The following is a 13,830-nucleotide window of genomic DNA, read 5'->3' as shown; positions in this document are numbered from 1 at the left end:
GTTGTTTTTCCTCCAGATAGTTCATCCAGCCTGTCCTATTCAGACAGACCTGTGGAGTCACTAAAATGCACGAAAACTAGACAGAGGAAAACAAAGCAACAGTATACAACCAGACAACAAAACAACAAAAACAAACCACTGAAAAAGAACAGAACAAAACAGTTCACAAGAGAAAAGCTTGTAGTTAGTTCAGGGATCGTTTGCTGGCCCTTAGTAGCGTTTTCCAGTCCAGTCTGTTGGGGCACCACGCCCTGGCCCCAAAGTCCACTTTCAGCATTCCCTGGGGACCTTGCCACTCCATTCCCTTGCTGTTCCGCTGCACTCCCCCAGTGATTTGCCTCGGTGTGGTGGGATCAGGTCAGATGCAAATCCCACACTGTGTCTCCGGTGCTGTCCCCTGTATCGCCCTTAGTCACTGAGGGGCATCATCTCATAGTGGGGCTAGCCCAGTGTGTTCTCTCTGGACTGGTTGCTCTACTCAGGAACATCATCCTCATGGTCTGGTGGGCCAGGCTGTGCTCCCCTCTCTCCTCCTGCCCCTTCATCTGCTCCTGTGTGCTCTGATCAGATATGTCCATCTCCCGGAGCTGCAGAGTCAATGTCGTCCTTTGGAACAAAATCTTTTCGGGGGAGGGGCAGGAATCCACTTAATTTATGGTGCTGGGGCCAGCCTCCCAGACCTCTCCACCGGTTCTCTCCTCCACGCCGGGATATTGCATTCACACCTTGCGACACTGGGTTGAAGTCTGGTCCCACTTTCCCTGTGGAGATATAAACAATACCCTCCCCTAGGGTCGATTAATGCCCCATGACCCAAATACCCTTTTCTTCCTTGTAGTCATCCTTTTGTTTTCCTTTCCCCACCTCCTCCACCATTGTCTACCATGTACATCCCTGGTTTTGGTCTGGTCTCTTCCACAAGTGACAGGGTTTTAACCGTACTTTTATTTCTTGCCCAACTCCAGATTTCCCTTCTTTTCAAATTCTCCTGGGAACTTGCATGTGTCTCTATTGCAAAACGTTCAGGCATGCTTTCTTTCTAGAAGAAAGTCCAGGGGACCTTGCCTGAATTATGACGACATAGTCTATCCCCAGGCTAAAGCCAGGTCAGACATAATTCTAGGATTTCAAATAGTGAGTACCTTCTACCAATTGTCTTGTGCTAAAGATGTTTATCATAAAAGACTCTCCTCTCTCCCTATCTTGGAAGTAATAAACCTGGCAAGGGTAGAAACTCATTTTTTCATTCTTCCCACCAATAATGGTGGAGAAAAATCATTAAGGTCAGAGAATGACATTGCTCACAGGGAGGCAAATTCTTAAATGCCGTGATTATGGCATCAATAATAGCATCTATTGTTCTTCTTACCGTCTTGGGATCTCACTCAGTGCTATTATTGCAAAGTTATGTTTCTCCCTACCTGCATTTCCCCGGCCTTTCGATCTTAGTAGGGACTCTTCTCTCTAACGAATGATAAGTCTCTTCAAACTGAAACGAAGATGCAGCAGGGTGGGATTCAAAACAGTTTCTTTACCTATGCCTACAAATTGTTCCTGTTAGTGCAAAGTATAGTCGAGGTCGAACGGGTGCCTTAAGGTTGGAAATCTACTTTTGGATAGCCAAGTTCTAGAAAGTAAAGCAAGTGTCTTGGGAGGTTATGTTATCTAGGAAATGGGAGAGGGTCTGATCATCATTGCGGTTTTTAATGTTTTTAATTGACATCTTACTGTAGCGTGAACGAAAGTTTACAGAGCAAATTAGTTTACTCCCCACAGGCCCCTAAGTTTTTATTGTGAATTCAGGAAAGGTTTTGTCTGTGTGTGTGTGTGTGTGTGTGTGTGTGTGTGTGTGTGATTGTATGTGATGGTGGAAAGCACACACATCTTTTACTAAGGTACAAAACTTTGGCAAATCAGCACAGTACTCTTTAATACAGTAAAAATCTCCTTTTGGGAGGTAGGGGGTAGGGTAGGGTTGGGATCATATAGGACTTTAGCGATTACCTTCACTTCAAAAATAGCATTCAGGTGCCCACTTAAAACCCTGTGGTTTTCTTTCATGGTGGGTTATAGCAGAGCGAGAGCTTGCAGTCAAGTGACTGTGGCTCTTAAAGTGGGATGGTTTCTGCCTTTGCAGGAAGGCTCCCTGCATCCCTGGAAGTCAGGGCAGCAGTGCTGCTTTGTCCGGGCTTGGTGCACGGCCGGGAGGAATTCTCCAGCACAGACAGCTTTCAAATGCACCTTCACGAGATTTATTATGCCAACGCCAATCTCAAAACATCCCCTCCCGTCCCTGCCTCAGTTGTTCTATTTCCCTATAAACTCTGGAACCCTCAAAATTTGATGGTCATTTCAAACAACACTATTTGGGAATGATCCCTTAACTTAGCAGCCCTCTGTACTTGGTGGTGTTGACCAAAAGTTACATGGGCTCTCTAGATTAAAAAAAAAAGTCTACATACAATAAGAGTTGTGTTTGTTAAATAACAAACAAATATCCTGCCAGCGTGGAGACAGGGACCCAGTGCCGCAGCCAAGTCTCACGGTCATTTCTCCATCACCGCCGCCCTGGGCGTCCTGATGCTTCCTTTGGCTAGGCCGCCAATTCCTCCATCTCGGTCGGCGTTTACCTTGTGTATCGCCCACTCCATGGCTTCCCGGCCTTTCCAGCGTTGGGCGAGTTCGAATTCGCCATCAGGCCGTGGAGGGAGCTGCTGAGACTGACTCCTTTCACAGCGATGATGGCTCCTAGTCCACACGGTTCTCCCTGGGTCCTAGAAGTGGGGTTTGATCTGAGTCTCTCATGCCTGACATCATATTCATAAAGGAAATACTCGCCTACTGCAGCTCCGTTGTTTTCTCCATGGGATCAACTCCAGAATGCTCCCATACCTACGTTTGGTCCTTGCTGCACCTATTTCCGATGATGGTCCCACAGAGGGTGGCCCCACTCGGAGCTGAGCAGCCGCTGGCTGGGCAGCTTCCCGGCCGGGTCCGCGTGCCTGCGCAGGACGTCGACGCCCACCACGCTGGGGTTCATTGGGTTGGGGTGTTTCTGCATTGCTGCCATGGTGACCGTTTCCCAAGGGTGGTCAAAGACATGCTCAAAAGTCCAGGTCTTCATGGTGGCATCGGGGTCATAGGGACGGATGTCCGTGTGGTCCATTAGTTCATTGCTCCATTAGAACACAATGGTTTTTGTTCTTTAATAAGACAATGGTTTTGCCCCAATTTTTAGTTTCCTTAATGTTTACAAATACACTTTTACTCTGATAATACTGTTGAGCTAAGACCCATAAATACAGGTGGGGAGACCTGCTAGTGTGCTGGGTTAGGGATTGGGCTGCTAACCACAAAGTCGGCAGTTTGAAACCACCAGTAGCTCTGTGGGAGAAAGATGAGGCTTTCTACTCTGGCAAACAGTTACAGTGTTGGAATCTACAGGGGTCGTTTTACTCTGTATTAAAGGGTCTCTATGATGCAACATGGACTAGATGCACTGAGTTTGGTTTACTGTTTCTTATCATAAACTATTCGTTTAATGTCTTGTTTTGTTTCTAAAACAATTGCAATTAGACTACATACTGTATGTGGGTATAAGGGCCAAAAAGTGAATCTCTTGAAACACTAAATGCATAATAAACTGTGCATATTATCAACATCTATATGATTCACATCAAAATGATGACATACTATAATGTATTCCTTTTGAAGGATACCTTTATCAATAAAATATCACATATCTTTTAATACTCTAGCACAGTGGTTTTCAACCTACCTAATGCCTTTAATACAGTTTAATACAGTTCCTCATGTGTGGTGAGCCCCCAACCATAAAATTATTTTCGTTTCTAATTCATAACTGTAATTGTACTACTGTTATGAATTGGGCGCCCCTGTGAAAGGATCGTTCAACCCTCGAAGGGGTCACCACCCAGAGGCTGAGAACTGCTGCTCTAGCACAATACCTCTTTACACACTGCAGGGAAGTCAAATGCAAATCTAGTTATTGGCTGAATAAAGAATCCTTCTTCATTAGCGCTTACTAATGAAAGTATCCCACGTAGGTCATAAGTAACTGGAAGAATTATTAACTACATATTTAGGGTGAACTTGTAAAAATTAGTTTTGATACACAGCAAAATTACAAAGCATACTAAAATCAGATGTTTTAATATTTTTCCCTGTGTGAACTGCCCATACACTCCCAAACCAAACTCTTGGCCATGGAGCCCATGCTGACTCATCATGACCCTGCAGGACAGGCTAGAACTGTCCCTGTGAGTTTCTGAGACTGTAACTCTTTATAGGAGTACAAAGCCATGTCTTATGCCCCCAGATCTGACTGGTGGTTTCCAACTGCTGACCATGCAGCTAGCTGCCCAATGCATAGTCAGTACACCATCAGAGCTCCTTCGAACTACCCAGAGTGGTAGGGGGAAAAGACGCCTAGCATTTTACTGATGGAGAATAACGACAAAGAATTATTATTATGGAACTTATTTTTCAAGTGGAAGAGGGGGAAAGATGTCAAAATGAAGGACTAACATAGATCCTAAAGTAGGTGTCTGGAAACCAGGGAGGCCATGTGCTTACTGGATTAAACTTCACTCACCTGACAATACACAGAAAACAAAAACGGCACCGGGTTGGGACTCAGGTCTGTAGTCCAGCATTTCCCTTAGGGATTAGACAACAGAACACTATACAACCACGCCCCTTTCCACATTCCCCTGAACCTCAAGTACTACAGGATGTTATATTCGTCTTAAGATCCCCAGTAAAATAACCACTAAACATCGGTGATAATTTTGGAAGCTCTACAAGGAGCGTGGGGACCAAAGCATTCACATAAGTTTTCTCACACCCAATTCAACGTGTCAGAAGGTGCTGACTTCCAGGGAGGAGATGACCATGATTGTTAGGAGAGCCACACACTGGTGATCAGGTGTCTTTTCATTGTCTTTAAAATGCTCTTGGGACACTGAAATTTGACTTTTGTTTACCCTGAGATCCTGTATCAGATTGTTTCCTCACCAGCTGTGGGTTATGGGGAAAATTTAAAGTACCAACAACCCAGATTTATTCCCTGGCTGACAACTTCAAATATGTATTTATCACACCTACTTTTCAGGTACCTGATTTATCTATTACTGACTGTTCTGGTACTAGGCCCTTCTACTACCTCATAAACCACCTCCTTGGAATTTTCCTTTCTACTGTTTTTAAAACTTTACCTTGGGATCCTTTCATCCTCAAAACTGATCCCAATCTATGTCTTCTCCTCAGAGAACTTGCAATCACCTTTCCCAAAACCAACCAGACACACCTGAGCACATTCAGGACCATTAGAAATCTTGTTGTGGTGCAAGTTTACATAACAACACGATCATTTGCTTACTTAGTGAAGAGGAATTAAAATGAAATCAATTGTCCTGTAATAAGTACAGCTGGTCAAAATCAGGCATTTAAATTTGAAGGGCAAAAATTATGACACATCTTAATTAAATTACAGACAGACAATGCAATACATGTATTTGAATAAGAAAACCCTTGTATATTGTTGAAAATACTCAGCCCCCAAATCCAGAGACAAAACATTAGCACGACACTAAAGAAAAGGTGGAGAATTTTTTATCATAAAGATTAGAGCAGACATAAATGAACTGGAAAATAGAAAAACAATGGGAAAAAAACTCTACAACACAAGAAGCTAGTTCTTTGAAAGGATTGATAAGATTGACAAGCCACTGGAAAACTTGACAAAGGGAAAGAAGAGCTGAAAATATCAAGAATTAGAGTTTAAAAGGGCAACATCACAAGATCCAAATGAAATAAAAAGAATAATAACACAGTACTACAAAAGACTGTAGTCCAATGAGGTTGACAACCCAGAGGAAATGGAAAAATACCTAGAAATACACCATCTACCCAAATGAATGCAGATGCTGTAGAAAACCTGGACAGACCCACAACAGATGAAGAAACAGAGAAGGTCATCAAGAAACTTCCAACCTAGAAAAACAGATGCCTTCTCAGGAGAATTCTACCAAGTATTCAGGACAGACCCGTTACCAAGTCTACAGACTAGTCCAGAATATAGAAAGGGACAGTAAACTTCCACACCCACACTCTGACGTGAGCATAACCCAAAGACCCCACAAACACAGGGAGCTACAGCTCAGTCTCCCTCCTGAGCATCCATGCAAAGATTCTCGACACAATTCAGGCCAGTGGAATGCAACCGCATATAAAAATAATAATAATTCATCATGACCAAGTAGAATTCATACCAGGAATACAAGGGTAGTTCAACATTCACATAAACATAAGAACCACATGATTATATCAATAAATGTAGAAAAGGTATTTGGCAAGATGCAACATCCATTTCTGATAAAAAAAACACTCAATAAAATAGAAATAAAGGGACATTCCTTAATATAATAAAGGCCACATACAAAAATCCAATGGCCAGTGTCGTACTAAATGAGGAGAAACTAAAAACATTTCCTCTAAGAATAGAATGCTCCCTACCACCACTCTTATTCAACTTTGTGCTGAAATTCTTAGCTCAGAACCATTATAAAATGGAAAGAAATCAAGGGAACAAAATTGGGCAACAAACAAGGGAAACACTTGCTATTTTCAGATATTATGATTTTATAGAGAAAGAACTTCAAGGTCTCCACAAAAAGATTCTTGCAAACAATGGGTGATTTTGTAAAGTGGCAGGATATAAGATTAACAAGCAGAAATCAACTGGATTCCTATGTCCCAACAAAGAGAGCTCTGAGAGAGAATATATATATAATTGAAAATAGCCCTAAAAAAGGTGAAATGTTTAGGAATAAACCTAATCAAAGTTACCCAAGACCTGTACAAAGAAAACGACAGAACATTAGGAGCTGGAGGCACAGGGAATCCAGGATGGATGATACCTTCAGGACCAGGGGTGTGAGGGGCGATACTGGGAGGGTAGAGGGTGAGTGGATTGGAAAGGGGGAACCGATTACAAGGATCTACATGTGACCTCCTCCCTGGGGGATGGACAACAGAAAAGGGGGTGAAGGGAGACACCAGATAGGGCAAGATATGACAAAATAATAATTTATAAATTAACAAGGGCTCATGAGGGAGGGGGGAGCGGGGAGGGAGGCGAAAAAGAAGACTTGATGCAAAGGGCTTAAGTGGAGAGCAAATATTTTAAAAATGATAAGGGCAAAGAATGTACAGATGTGCTTTATACCATTGATGTATGTATATGTATGGATTGTGATAAGATTTGTATGAGTCCCTAATAAAATGTTTTAAAAAAAAAGAAAGAAAGAAACCAAACAAGACCTGCCACAAATAGAATATCCCATGTTCATGGATAAGAAGGTTTAATTTTATGAAGATGCCAATACTAGCCCAAAGCAATCTATAAATACAGCTCAATTCCAACTTCATATTTTTAAAGAAAGGGAAAAGTTAATTACCAACATTATATACTAGGATAAGCAAAGAACTACTTAAGAATGAAAACAAAAAGGAAGCCTCCCGCTACTCAGTCTCCAAACCTAATGCACAACCACAGTAGTCGAAACAGCCTGGTGCTGGTACAACGATAGATATATAGACCAATGGCACAGAATAGAAAACTAAGAAACAAATCCAACCACCTACAGGCACTTGATCTTTGACAAAAGGTCAAAAAAACGTTTATGGGAAAGAGACATCTCTTCAACAAATGGTGCTGGAAAAATTGGGTCTCTACTTGCAGAAAAATGGAACAGGACTCATATCTCACCCCATGTACAAAAACGAACTCAGAATGTATCAGACACCCAAGTGCCACTCCCAGAGCTGTAATGATCATCAGTGAGAAAATAGAGACAAACTTGAGTTCCTGATACAGAGCTTAGACATACTACCCAAACCTCAATAAACGAAAACCAGAGCAGCCAATTAAAAGATAAGCAAAAGACATGAACAGGCAGTTCAACAAAAATAACATTCAAATGTTAATAAACACATGAAGACGTACTTGTGATCATGCATCTTGGAGATGCAAAACAAAACAATGATAGTCCAATTTTTAAAATATACTGCAAAGAGTATGAAGAGATTGGAACTCATACATTGCTGGTGGGTCTATAAACATGTAAAACCATTGCAGAAAGTAATATGACGCTACCTAAAACATCTGAGGAAAGAAATCTCATACAATCTAGCAATCTCTCTGCTGGGTATATGTCTCAAAGAAGCAATAGACACGACAGGCGCAGACATGCATTTTCATCGCTGCACCTTTCACAACAGCGAGAAGTGGAAACAGCCCAAAACTATGTCTACAGGACTGAGATACGTCATAAAAAGCAAATAGAGAATTAAAATAACAAATATACGGTAGTCTTAAATTGCCAATTATTGGATGAGTGTTACTGAATTTTTTGCCATGTGTCTAATCCTTATTGTTTTCCTTTATCCGTATTATTTTCTTAAACAGAGTTTAGTCACTTAATTTTTTAATATGTACATGTCAATAATCCATATGAGTTAGTTAGTTTATTGTGCCAACCTGTCTGATAAACACATGTGGGGTTGATTGAAGGGTGGAGGGATAAATGGCTCAGTGAGCCTCGCCCTTCTAGTTCTCAGGTCTCTTGATTTGTGATGGAAGTACCAGGGTGCAGCTGCCTTAGCAGTTCCCTGCTTCAGCTGGCAAGGGTGACTTCCTGCAAGACATCCCCAAGGAGAAGCCACATGGACCTACCCCGATGCAGCCCTGGGTGCTGGAGCAGCCGTGTGGAGACCCCTGCTAGCCCTGAGATGCTTACACGTTCACTGACTCGGCTTTCCTCCTGCAGTCGGCATCATCACGTCTGTTTTGTGAAATGGAGGAGGACTTTGTGGATTGTTGTGAGACATGTGGGTTAATGTTGGACTTGTGGGCTTGGGCAGCACTGGGTTGGGATTTTTTTTTTGATGTGTACTTAACCTTTACATAAAACTCTCTCTTATACACGAGTTTCTGTGGATTTATTTCTCTAAAGCACACACGACTAACACACCATATATATCCATTTAAAAGGCTTTCCCATATATGTATATTTTCCTTTTCTCAATAGTATTTTAAATTCTATACCATGGCTAGATTAATGATCTTATTATTATTAGAATCACCCAATATCCCATAGAGATGTCTATATTATTTCTCAATCGACTCTCTCTAAAGTGGACCAAAGATGTATATAAACTTTAGATATAGAGATTGAGTTTGAGCTCACAGTTAATCATAGCCCTAATCTAAGAATAATTACTTCTTATGATGTGGCCCTACTTGAGAATTTACCTCATGAAGAGATCATTGAAGATATGGGTACTAAGGCAAAGAGTCATTAAAACACACACACACACACACAGGTGGTACTCAGCTATTAGAAAGAATAGAATCTGGGGTCTTAAAGGCTTGTCTTAAAACTAGCATCCATCTAAGTGGGGTGTCAGCTAAGTCCACAAGGAAGAAGCACACCTGCCTGTGTGATCAAGACTGGAGCAGCCGATTTACAGAAGGCTATGAATGACGGTGAAAGCCCAGAATCCATTTATAAAGTCCCCCTATGGATGAAACCTCCATTGAATTCCCTTGGTCTACTAACCAAGGATGAGAACAGTCTTAGCCCCAAACAGGGGGCATTGGAAAGTGGATTCCTGCAACTATATCTAGGGTACAAGTTGACATCTCACCATCTGTTTTCCCTTTTGACCCATTTTTAACTTGTTCAGGTTTTTATTATTTTCTGCTATCCTTTGGACTGAAGTTCTTCTGTTTTATTCTGATGTTGGTAGGGAATTATATGATTTTCTTTATATGAAATCCAGGCTAGGCAAATTTATAAGCACAGCAATTAGATCAATTGTTTCTTAGGGTTATAACAGAAGAAATTGGGGACAGGAAGGAACTAATAATAACAGATACAAGAATGAAGAAAATGTTCTAAAGTTTAGTGATGAAGCACAACTCTCTTGAGTATATTTAAACCACTGAATTATATGACACATGAATTAAATGTCAATAAAATTGGTTGATTTTGTGCGTGTGTAAATTACAAAACACATTATGATCATGTAGAATTCATATCAGATGGTTCAACATTAGAAAAACTATCAACGTAACCTATCATAGAAATGTAACAAAGGAGGAGAACCATATGATCATGTCAATCGATGGAGAATAAGCATTTGACAGAATCCAACATCCCTAACAGATGAAAATCAACAAAGAAGAGTTAGAAGGGAAATTCCTCAACATAATTAAAGGCATATATATAAAACCACTCCCGGGCCCTGAGGTTCAATAATTGCAGGCAGAAGCAACTGGCTGCCATGAGAGTGACTTATTGCTGTAATCAGAGTGCTGGGTTGGCAGAGGGAGCTGCTGCCAGCTGCAGAGAGGGCCAAAATCCTGTCCTGGAACTGTGCTGTTACACAGCGAGGCTCCACACTGCCCTGCCACAAAAGGAAATGCATGCATTGTAGAGCAAACAGAGCCAGTGAGCAAGCATAGGATGCTACTGGCTGCCCCTCCTCCTAGACCAGTGGTTCTCAACCTGTGGGTCGTGACCCCTTTGGAGGGTCCAACAACCCTTTCATAAGGGTTGCCCTAATCATAACAGTAGCAAAATTGTAGTTATGAAGTAACACCAAACTTAATTTTATGGTTGGGTGGTCACCACAACATGAGTAGTAAAGGGTCACGGCATTAGGAAGGTTGAGAACCCTGTCCTAGACCATCTCATTTAGTACTTCAAGAAGTCTCTTAAATTCTAAAATTAAGGCAGAATCTGCATGCTGCATAGAAGCCACTATCAGATTGCAAAGTTAAAGGTACAAGTCAGAGCATAAGAGACATTTAAGGAAGTAATGTCAAATTGGACATCCCCTCAGAGAAGGGTCAGGGTGCAGTGCAGCACCAATGAAACATTCAACTTTCCTCTAGTTATTTAATGCTTCCTCCCCTCCACTATCATGATCCCAATTCTATCTTACAAATCCGGCTAGACCAGAGCATGGATACTGGTACAGATAGGAACTGGAAACACAGGGAATCCAGTACAGATAAACCCCTCAGGACCAATAATGAGAGTAGCGATACCAGGAGGGGAAGGGGAAGGTGGGAGAGAAGGGGGAACCGATCACAATGATCTACGTATAACCCCCTCCCTGGGGGATGGACAACAGAAAAGTGGGTGAGGGGAGACATTGGACAGTGTAAGACATGAAAATATAATAATTTATAAATTATTAAGGGTTCATGGGAGAGGGAGGGGGAGGGGAGAAAATGACTGATACCAAGGGCTCATGTAGAAAGCAAATGTTTTGAGAATGATGATGGCATCCTATGTCCAAATGTGCTTGACACAATGAATGGATGGATGGATTGTGATAAGAGCTGGAAGAGCCCCCAATACATTTTAAAGGGAAGTATTGTTAAAATTAAAAACTGTCAGAGGTGTGAATAATACAGTAACTAAGGGCATAACCCCGAGGAGGAATGAACAAAGTTTAAAAGATTCATTTGAGTTACTTAAGGATAGGTCATGTCTCACTTAACGTCTTTTCCTACAGATCTGGTACTTATATAAATTTCCCTAAAGTGTTATTTTCCTAGATATCTACATTTTCTAGCCAAGACTTTCCATTCAAAAGGTAACAGCCCATCCTTTCCATCCCAGAGACCTGCTCTGTATATGGAAGGACTCCCCCTGCAGCCCAGAGCAACTGACCTCTTCACCATCATCTTTGCCATGCAGCCTACAGTCAAGTCTCCAACCCTGAATCCATCACACTAGAATCAAGCACTATCAAGCCAAGAATTGGGTACCTTAAATGTACCAGAATTAAACGCTAAGGTTACAGTTAGTTTAATGGTTGTATTAGTTTTCCCTACATTTACATGACCTCCCTACCCTAGGCTCCCTAAAAGCCCTAAAACCTGAGGTCTCTCTCCTTTAAGGAGAAAATTGCTGGGTTCGTTTGGGACAAAAGGAATATTTGAACATTTCTGATCTCAGCTTGCAAGGGGAAATTCGTGCAGTTCAGCCTGCAATCTTGTTTGACTGGCGTTTGCATTCTCCTTGAAATCTTATGCAGCAGTCTTCCAGCACCAGGGAAGAATGAGCTACAGTAGGATCTACAATGAGGACATGAGGGTGCAGCCAGAGCCAGGGATGTGTCAAGTGTTGCAGGTTTCACACTCCTCAATCTGCATCTGTTTTGCTGACTGTCAGAAGTCCTGCCTGGACTTGAACAAGATCACTTAGCGTCATCCAAATACCCTACAACTTCAGTGTTACACTGCCTCCTGGATTGATTCTTAATTGTAGAAATCTGGCTTTGTCTATGTCCCTGCTAATTGCTCAGGGGCCCATGCTCTAGTGGGAGATTAGCCATTGTCCTGCCCCATTGACATTTTATTGACACTGTGCATAGCCAGATGACTAGGGACTGAATTATAGGCGGCACCTAGGATGACACTCATTTGTAAAGTAAGGCAGAGTCTGGTGCCCTTTCCATATTTTCCCCGTTGTTCTTAGGTTCCATCCAGTTAGTTCCAACTTACAGAGACTTGGTGCACAACAGAAGGAAATACTGTCCAGACCTGCACCATTCTCACAGTTGTTTCTAAGCTTGAGCCTATTGTTGCAGCCACTGCATGGATCCATCTCCTTAAGGACCGCCCTCTTTTTCGTTGCCCTCTACATCACCAAAGATGAGGTCCTTCTCCAGGGACTGGTCTCTCCTGACAATAAATCTAAAGCATGTAAGATGAAGTCTCACCATCCTTGTCTCTAAGGCACGCTCTGGCTGTACTTCTTCCAAGACAGAGCTGCTTGTCCTTTCAGCAGTTCATGGTACTTACAATATTCTTCTCCAGCACCACAATTCAAATGCATTGATTCTTCCTCAGTCTTCCTTATTCAATATCCAACTTTCACATGCATATGAGGTGAAAATAGGCTTGGGCCAGGCATACCTTAGTCTTCCAAGTAACATGCTCACTTTTCCATATTCTACAGAGTTCTTGTACAGCAGATTTCCCCAATGCAACCTGTCTTTGATCTCTTAACTGCTGCTTCCATAAGCAAGAAAAATCCTCGATAATTTCCATTTTTCTCCACTTATCATGCTGTTACCTATTGGTCCAGCTATTAGGACTTTGGTCTTCTTGACATTGAGTTGTAATTCATACTGAGAGCTGCACTCCTTAATCTTCATCAGCAAGTGCTTCGATTCCTCTTCGCTTTCAGCAAGCAAGGTTGTGTAATCTGCATATCACAGGTTGTTAATAAAACTTCCTCCAATTCGGATGCCATGTTCTTCTTCATACCATCCAACTTCTCTGATAATTTGCTCAGTATACAGATTGAATAAGTATGGTGAGAGGATACAACCCTGATGCATACCTTTCCTGTTCCTGGTTTTATTTTCATAAATCATTTTATTGGGGACTCTTACAGCTCTTATAACAATCCATACATCAATTGCATCAAGCACAATTGTATATATGTTGCCATCATCATTTTCAAAACATTTTATTTCTACTTGAACTCTTGGTATCAGCTCCTTTTTTCCCCTGCCTCCCCTGCCCTTGATAAATTATAAATTATTATTATTATTATAAATTATTATTATTTTCATATCTTATACCATTTGCTTTACCCACATTTCTATTGTTCATCCCCCTCGGCATGGGGGATGGTCTGATCCTTATTTTAAACCATTCAATATTCCCTTGTTCTGTTTGCACAACTGCCTCTTGATCCATGTACAAATTCTGCATAA

At 41.7% G+C, this 13,830-nt stretch overlaps 1 pseudogene; it reads right to left on the bottom strand.

Annotated features, from left to right (window-relative positions):
• Nucleotides 1-2,546: 2,546 nt before the first annotated feature.
• On the bottom strand, nt 2,547-3,124 carry LOC142462261 (PRELI domain containing protein 3B pseudogene; annotated as a pseudogene).
• Nucleotides 3,125-13,830: the final 10,706 nt, after the last annotated feature.

Source organism: Tenrec ecaudatus, chromosome 12 (genome assembly GCF_050624435.1).
Source record: "Tenrec ecaudatus isolate mTenEca1 chromosome 12, mTenEca1.hap1, whole genome shotgun sequence".
NCBI classification, from domain to species: domain Eukaryota; kingdom Metazoa; phylum Chordata; class Mammalia; order Afrosoricida; family Tenrecidae; genus Tenrec; species Tenrec ecaudatus.
The sequence above is the reverse complement of the archived record's forward strand: the minus strand, read 5'-3'. Positions and strand labels throughout refer to the sequence as shown.